Below are 7945 nucleotides of genomic sequence, written 5' to 3'. Positions count from 1 at the left end.
AGTAGTCAAAATCTTGAAGTTCAAGATTATAGCGGGAGTCAAAATCTTGAAGTTCAAGATTATAACGGCAGTCAAAATCTTGAAGTTCAAGATTATAGCGGGAGTCAAAATCTTGAAGTTCAAGATTATAGCGGGAGTCAAAATCTTGAAGTTCAAGATTATAGCGGGAGTCAAAATCTTGAAGTTCAAAATTATAGCGGGAGTCAAAATCTTGAAGTTCAAGATTATAGCGGGAGTCAAAATCTTGAAGTTCAAGATTATAGCGGGAGTCAAAATCTTGAAGTTCAAGAGTATAGCGGGAGTCAAAATCTTGAAGTTCAAGATTATAGCGGGAGTCAAAATCTTGAAGTTCAAGATTATAGCGGGAGTCAAAATCTTGAAGTTCAAGATTATAGCGGGAGTCAAAATCTTGAAGTTCAAGATTATAACGGGAGTCAAAATCTTGAAGTTCAAGATTATAGCGGGAGTCAAAATCTTGAAGTTCAAGATTATAGCGGGAGTCAAAATCTTGAAGTTCAAGATTATAGCGGGAGTTAAAATCTTGAAGTTCAAGATTATAGCGGGAGACAAGATCTTGAAGTTCAAGATTATAGCGGGAGTCAAAATCTTGAAGTTCAAGATTATAGCGGGAGTCAAAATCTTGAAGTTCAGTTTTGAGCGAGAGTCAAAATCTTGAAGTTCAAGATTATAGCGGGAGAAAGATTGAAGTTGTTGACGAGAGTCAAAATCTTGAAGTTCAAGATTATAGCGGGAGTCAAAATCTTGAAGTTCAAGATTATAGCGGGAGTCAAAATCTTGAAGTTCAAGATTATAGCGGGAGTTAAAATCTTGAAGTTCAAGATTATAGCGGGAGACAAGATCTTGAAGTTCAAGATTATAGCGGGAGTCAAAATCTTACAGTTCAAGATTATAGCGGGAGTCAAAATGAGTTTAGAGTCAAAATCTTGAAGTTCAAGATTATAGCGGAGTCAAAATCTTGAAGTTCTAGATTATAGCGGGAGACAAAATCTTGAAGTTCAAGATTATAGCGGGAGTCAAAATCTTGAAGTTCAAGATTATAGCGGGAGTCAAAATCTTGAAGTTCAAGATTATAGCGGGAGTCAAAATCTTGAAGTTCAAGATTATAGCGGGAGTTAAAATCTTGAAGTTCAAGATTATAGCGGGAGTCAAAATCTTGAAGTTCAAGATTTTAGCGATAGTCAAAATCTTGAAGTTCAAGATTATAACGGGAGTCAAAATCTTGAAGTTCAAGATTATAGCGGGAGTCAAAATCTTGAAGTTCAAGATTATAGCGGTAGTCAAAATCTTGAAGTTCAAGATTATAGCGGGAGTTAAAATCTTGAAGTTCAAGATTATAGCGGGAGACAAGATCTTAAAGTTCAAGATTATAGCGGGAGTCAAAATCTTGAAGTTCAAGTTTTGAACGAGAGTCAAAATCTTGAAGTTCAAGATTATAGCGGGAGTCAAAATCTTGAAGTTCAAGATTATAGCGGGAGTCAAAATCTTGCAGTTCAAGATTATAGCGGGAGTCAAAATCTTGAAGTTCAAGATTTGAGCGGAGTCAAAATCTTGAAGTTCAAGATTATAGCGGAGACAAGATCTTGAAGTCAGTTTAAGAGAGTCAAAATCTTGAAGTTCAAGAGTATAGCGGGAGTCAAAATCTTGAAGTTCAAGATTATAGCGGGAGTCAAAATCTTGAAGTTCAAGATTATAGCGGAGTCAAAATCTTGAAGTTCAAGATTATAACGGGAGTCAAAATCTTGAAGTTCAAGATTATAGCGGGAGTCAAAATCTTGAAGTTCAAGATTATAGCGGGAGTCAAAATCTTGAAGTTCAAGATTATAGCGGGAGTTAAAATCTTGAAGTTCAAGATTATAGCGGGAGACAAGATCTTGAAGTTCAAGATTATAGCGGGAGTCAAAATCTTGAAGTTCAAGATTATAGCGGGAGTCAAAATCTTGAAGTTCAAGATTAACGGAGCAAATCTTGAAGTTCAAGATTATATCGGGAGTCAAAATCTTGAAGTTCAAGATTATAGCGGGAGACAAAATCTTGAAGTTCAAGATTATAGCAGTAGTCAAAATCTTGAAGTTCAAGATTATAGCGGGAGTTAAAATCTTGAAGTTCAAGATTATAGCGGGAGTCAAAATCTGAAGTTCAAGATTATAGCGGTAGTCAAAATCTTGAAGTTCAAGATTATAACGGGAGTCAAAATCTTGAAGTTCAAGATTATAGCGGGAGTCAAAATCTTGAAGTTCAAGATTATAGCAGGAGTCAAAATCTTGAAGTTCAAGATTATAGCGGGAGTTAAAATCTTGAAGTTCAAGATTATAGCGGGAGTCAAAATCTTGAAGTTCTAGATTATAGCGGGAGACAAGATCTTGAAGTTCAAGATTATAGCGGGAGTCAAAATCTTGAAGTTCAAGATTATAGCGGGAGTCAAAATCTTGAAGTTCAAGATTATAGCGGGAGTCAAAATCTTGAAGTTCAAGATTATAGCGGGAGTCAAAATCTTGAAGTTCAAGATTATAGCGGGAGTTAAAATCTTGAAGTTCAAGATTATAGCGGGAGACAAGATCTTAAAGTTCAAGATTATAGCGGGAGTCAAAATCTTGAAGTTCAAGATTGAACGGAGTCAAAATCTTGAAGTTCAAGATTATAGCGGGAGTCAAAATCTTGAAGTTCTAGATTATAGCGGGAGACAAGATCTTGAAGTTCAAGATTATACGGAGTCAAAATCTTGAAGTTCAAGATTATAGCGGGAGTCAAAATCTTGAAGTTCAAGATTATAGCGGAGTCAAAATCTTGAAGTTCAAGATTATAGCGGGAGTCAAAATCTTGAAGTTCAAGATTATAGCGGGAGTCCAAATCTTGAAGATCAAGATTATAGCGGGAGTCAAAATCTTGAAGTTCAAGATTATAGCGGGAGTCAAAATCTTGAAGTTCAAGATTATAGCGGGAGTGAAAATCTTGAAGTTCAAGATTATAGCGGGAGTCAAAATCTTGAAGTTCAAGATTATAACGGGAGTCAAAATCTTGAAGTTCAAGATTATAGCGGGAGTCAAAATCTTGAAGTTCAAGATTATAGCGGGAGTCAAAATCTTGAAGTTCAAGATTATAGCGGGAGTCAAAATCTTGAAGTTCAAGATTATAGCGGGAGTCAAAATCTTGAAGTTCAAGATTATAGCGGGAGTTAAAATCTTGAAGTTCAAGATTATAGCGAGAGTCAAAATCTTGAAGTTCAAGATTATAGCGGGAGTCAAATACTTAAGTTCAAAATTATAACGAGAGACAAAATCTTGAAGTTCAAGATTATAGCGGGAGTCAAAATCTTGAAGTTCAAGATTATAGCGGGAGTCAAAATCTTGAAGTTCAAAATTATAGCGGGAGTCAAAATCTTGAAGTTCAAGATTATAGCGGGAGACAAAATCTTGAAGTTCAAGATTATAGCAAGAGTCAAAATCTTGAAGTTCAAGATTATAGCGGGAGTCAAAATCTTGAAGTTCAAGATTATAGCAGGGAGTCAAAATCTTGAAGTTCAAGATTATAGCGGGAGTCAAAATCTTGAAGTTCAAAATTATAGCGGGAGTCAAAATCTTGAAGTTCAAGATTATAGCGGGAGTCAAAATCTTGAAGTTCAAGATTATAGCGGGAGTCAAAATCTTGAAGTTAAGATTAACGGGAGTCAAAATCTTGAAGTTCAAGATTATAGCGGGAGTCAAAATCTTGAAGTTCAAAATTATAGCGGGAGTTAAAATCTTGAAGTTCAAGATTATAGCGGAGTTAAAATCTTGAAGTTCAAGATTATAGCGGGAGTCAAAATCTTGAAGTTCAAGATTATAGCGGGAGTCAAAACAAAGAAGATATAAGAGAGAAAAATCTTGAAGTTCAAGATTATAGCGGGAGTCAAAATCTTGAAGTTCAAGATTATAGCGGGAGTCAAAATCTGAAGTTCAAGATTATAGCGGGAGACAAAATCTTGAAGTTCAAGATTATAGCGGAGTCAAAATCTTGAAGTTCAAGATTATAGCGGGAGTCAAAATCTTGAAGTTCAAGATTATAGCGGGAGTGAAAATCTTAAATTCAAGATTATAGCGGGAGTAAAAATCTAAAATTCAAGATTATAGCGGGAGTCAAAATCTTGAAGTTCAAGATTATGGCAGGAGTGAAAATCTTGAAGTTCAAGATTATAGCGGGAGTCAAAATCTTGAAGTTCAAGATTTTAACGGGAGTCAAAATCTTGAAGTTCAAGATTATAGCGGGAGGCAAGATCTTGAAGTTCAAGATTATAGCGGGAGTCAAAATCTTAAAGTTCAAGATTATAGCGGGAGTCAAAATCTTGAAGTTCAAGATTATAGCGGGAGTCAAAATCTTGAAGTTCAAGATTATAACGGGAGTCAAAATCTTGAAGTTCAAGATTATAGCGGGAGTCAAAATCTTGAAGTTCAAGATTATAGCGGGAGTCAAAATCTTGAAGTTCAAGATTATAGAGGGAGTTAAAATCTTGAAGTTCAAGATTATAGCGGGAGTCAAAATCTTGAAGTTCAAGATTATACGGGAGTCAAAATCTTGAAGTTCAAGATTATAGCGGGAGTCAAAATCTTGAAGTTCAAGATTATAGCTGGAGTTTAAATCTTGAATTAGAGATTATAGCGGGAGTAAAACTTGAAGTACAAGATTATACGGGAGTCAAAATCTTGAAGTTCAAGATTATAGCGGGAGTCAAAACTTGAAGTACAAGATTATACGGGAGTCAAAATCTTGAAGTTCAAGATTATAGCGGGAGTCAAAATCTTGAAGTTCAAGATTATAGTGGGAGTCAAAATCTTGAAGTTCAAGATTATAGCGGGAGTCAAAATCTGAAGATCAAGATTATAGCGGGAGTTAAAATCTTGAAGTTCCAGATTATAGGGGAGTTAAAATCTTGAAGTTCAAGATTATAGGGGAGTTAAAATCTTGAAGTTCAAGATTATAGCGGGAGTAAAAATCTTGAAGATCAAGATTATAGCGGGAGTTAAAATCTTGAAGTTCAAGATTATAGCGGGAGTTAAAATCTTGAAGTTCAAGATTATAGCGGGAGTTAAAATCTTGAAGTTCAAGATTATAGCGGGAGTTAAAATCTTGAAGTTCAAGATTATAGCTGGAGTTAAAATCTTGAAGTTCAAGATTATAGCGGGAGTCAAAATCTTGAAGTTCAAGATTATAGCGGGAGTAAAAATCTTGAAGATCAAGATTATGCGGGAGTTAAACTCTGGAAGTTCAAGATTATAGCGGGAGTTAAAATCTTGAAGTTCAAGATTGTAGCGGGAGTTAAAATCTTGAAGTTCAAGATTATAGCGGGAGTAAAAATCTTGAAGTTCAAGATTATAGCGGGAGTTAAACTCTTGAAGTTCAAGATTATAGCGGGAGTTAAAATCTTGAAGTTCAAGATTATAGCGGGAGTCAAAATCTTGAAGTTCAAGATTATAGCGGGAGTTAAAATCTTGAAGTTCAAGATTATAGCGGGAGTCAAAATCTTGAAGTTCAAGATTTGAGCGAGAGTCGAAATCTTGAAGTTCAAGATTATAGCGGGAGGCAAGATCTTGAAGTTCAAGATTATAGCGGAGTAAAAATCTTAAATTCAAGATTATATGGGAGTCAAAATCTTGAAGTTCAAGATTATAGCGGGAGTCAAAATCTTGAAGTTCAAATTTATAGCGGGAGTTAAAATCTTGAAGTTCAAGATTATAGCGGGAGTCAAAATCTTGAAGTTCAAGATTATAGCTGGAGTTTAAATCCTGAAATTCAAGATTATAGCGGGAGTCAAAACTTGAAGTTCAAGATTATAACGGGAGTCAAAATCTTGAAGTTCAAGATTATAGCGGGAGTCAAAATCTTGTAGTTCAAGATTATAGCGGGAGTCAATTTCTTGAAGTTCAAGATTATAGCGGGAGTCAAAATCTTGAAGTTCAAGATTATAGCGGGAGTCAAAATCTTGAAGTTCAAGATTTGACGGAGTCAAAATCTTGAAGTTCAAGATTATAGCGGGAGGCAAGATCTTGAAGTTCAAGATTATAGCGGGAGTGAAAATCTTGAATTCAAGATTATAGCGGGAGTCAAAATCTTGAAGTTCAAGATTATAGCGGGAGTCAAAATCTTGAAGTTCAAGATTATAGCGGGAGTTAAAATCTTGAAGTTCAAGATTATAGCGGGCGTCAAAATCTTGAAGTTCAAGATTATAGCGGGAGTTAAAATCTTGAAGTTTAAGATTATAGCGGGAGTCAAAATCTTGAAGTTCAAGATTATAGCGGGAGTCAAAATCTTGAAGTTCAAGATTATAGCGGGAGTTAAAATCTTGAAGTTCAAGATTATAGCGGAGTCAAAATCTTGAAGTTCAAGATTATAGCGGGAGTCAAAATCTTGAAGTTCAAGATTATAGCGGGAGTCAAAATCTTGAAGTTCAAGATTTTAGCGGGAGTTAAAATCTTGAAGTTCAAGATTATAGCGGGAGTAAAAATCTTGAAGTTCAAGATTATAGCGAGTCAAAATCTTGAAGTTCAAGATTATAGCGGGAGTCAAAATCTTGAAGTTCAAGATTATAGCGGAGTTAAAATCTTGAAGTTCAAGATTATAGCGGGAGTTAAAATCTTGAAGTTCAAGATTATAGCGGGAGTCAAAATCTTGAAGTTCAAGATTATAGCGGGAGTCAAAATCTTGAAGTTCAAGATTATAGCGGGAGTCAAAATCTTGAAGTTCAAGATTATAGCGGGAGTCAAAATCTTGAAGTTCAAGATTATAGCGGTAGTCAAAATCTTGAAGTTCAAGATTATAGCGGGAGTCAAAATCTTGAAGTTCAAGATTATAGGGAGTCAAAATCTTGAAGTTCAAGATTATAGCGGGAGTCAAAATCTTGAAGTTCAAGATTATAGCGGGAGTTAAAATCTTGAAGTTCAAGATTATAGCGGGAGTCAAAATCTTGAAGTTCAAGATTATAGCGGGAGTCAAAATCTTGAAGTTCAAGATTATAGCGGAGTCAAAATCTTGAAGTTCAAGATTATAGCGGGAGTCAAAATCTTGAAGTTCAAGATTATAGCGGGAGTCAAAATCTTGAAGTTCAAGATTATAGCGGAGTCAAAATCTTGAAGTTCAAGATTATAGCGGGAGTTAAAATCTTGAAGTTCAAGATTATAGCGGGAGTCAAAATCTTGAAGTTCAAGATTATAGCGGGAGTTAAAATCTTGAAGTTCAAGATTATAGCGGGAGTCAAAATCTTGAAGTTCAAGATTATATGGAGTTAAATCTTGAGTCGGTTATAGCGGGAGTCAAAACTTGAAGTACAAGATTATAGTGGGAGTCAAATCTTGAAGTTCAAGATTATAGCGGAGTCAAAATTTGAAGTTCAAGATTATACGGGAATCAAAATCTTGAAGTTCAAGATTATACGGGAGTCAAAATCTTGAAGTTCAAGATTATAGCGGGAGTCAAAATCTTGAAGTTCAAGATTATAGCGGGAGTCAAAATCTTGAAGTTCAAGATTATAGCGGGAGTCAAAATCTTGAAGTTCAAGATTATAGCGGGAGTCAAAATCTTGAAGTTCAAGATTATAGAGGGAGTTAAAATCTTGAAGTTAAAGATTATAGCGGGAGTCAAAATCTTGAAGTTCAAGATTATACGGGAGTCAAAATCTTAAGTTGAAGATTATAGCGGGAGTCAAAATCGAAGTTCAAGATTATAGCGGAGTTAAAATCTTAAGTTAGAGATTATACGGGAGTCAAAATCTTGAAGTACAAGATTATAACGGGAGTCAAAATCTTGAAGTTCAAGATTATAGCGGGAGTCAAAATCTTGAAGTTCAAGATTATAGCGGGAGTCAAAATCTTGAAGTTCAAGATTATAGCGGGAGTCAAAATCTTGAAGTTCAAGATTATAGTGGGAGTCAAAATCTTGAAGTTCAAGATTATAGCGG

Source organism: Oculina patagonica, chromosome 5 (assembly GCF_052425735.1).
Source record: "Oculina patagonica isolate OP01 chromosome 5, crgOcupat, whole genome shotgun sequence".
In the NCBI taxonomy this organism is placed as follows: Eukaryota; Metazoa; Cnidaria; class Anthozoa; order Scleractinia; family Oculinidae; genus Oculina; species Oculina patagonica.
The sequence above is the reverse complement of the archived record's forward strand: the minus strand, read 5'-3'. Positions refer to the sequence as shown.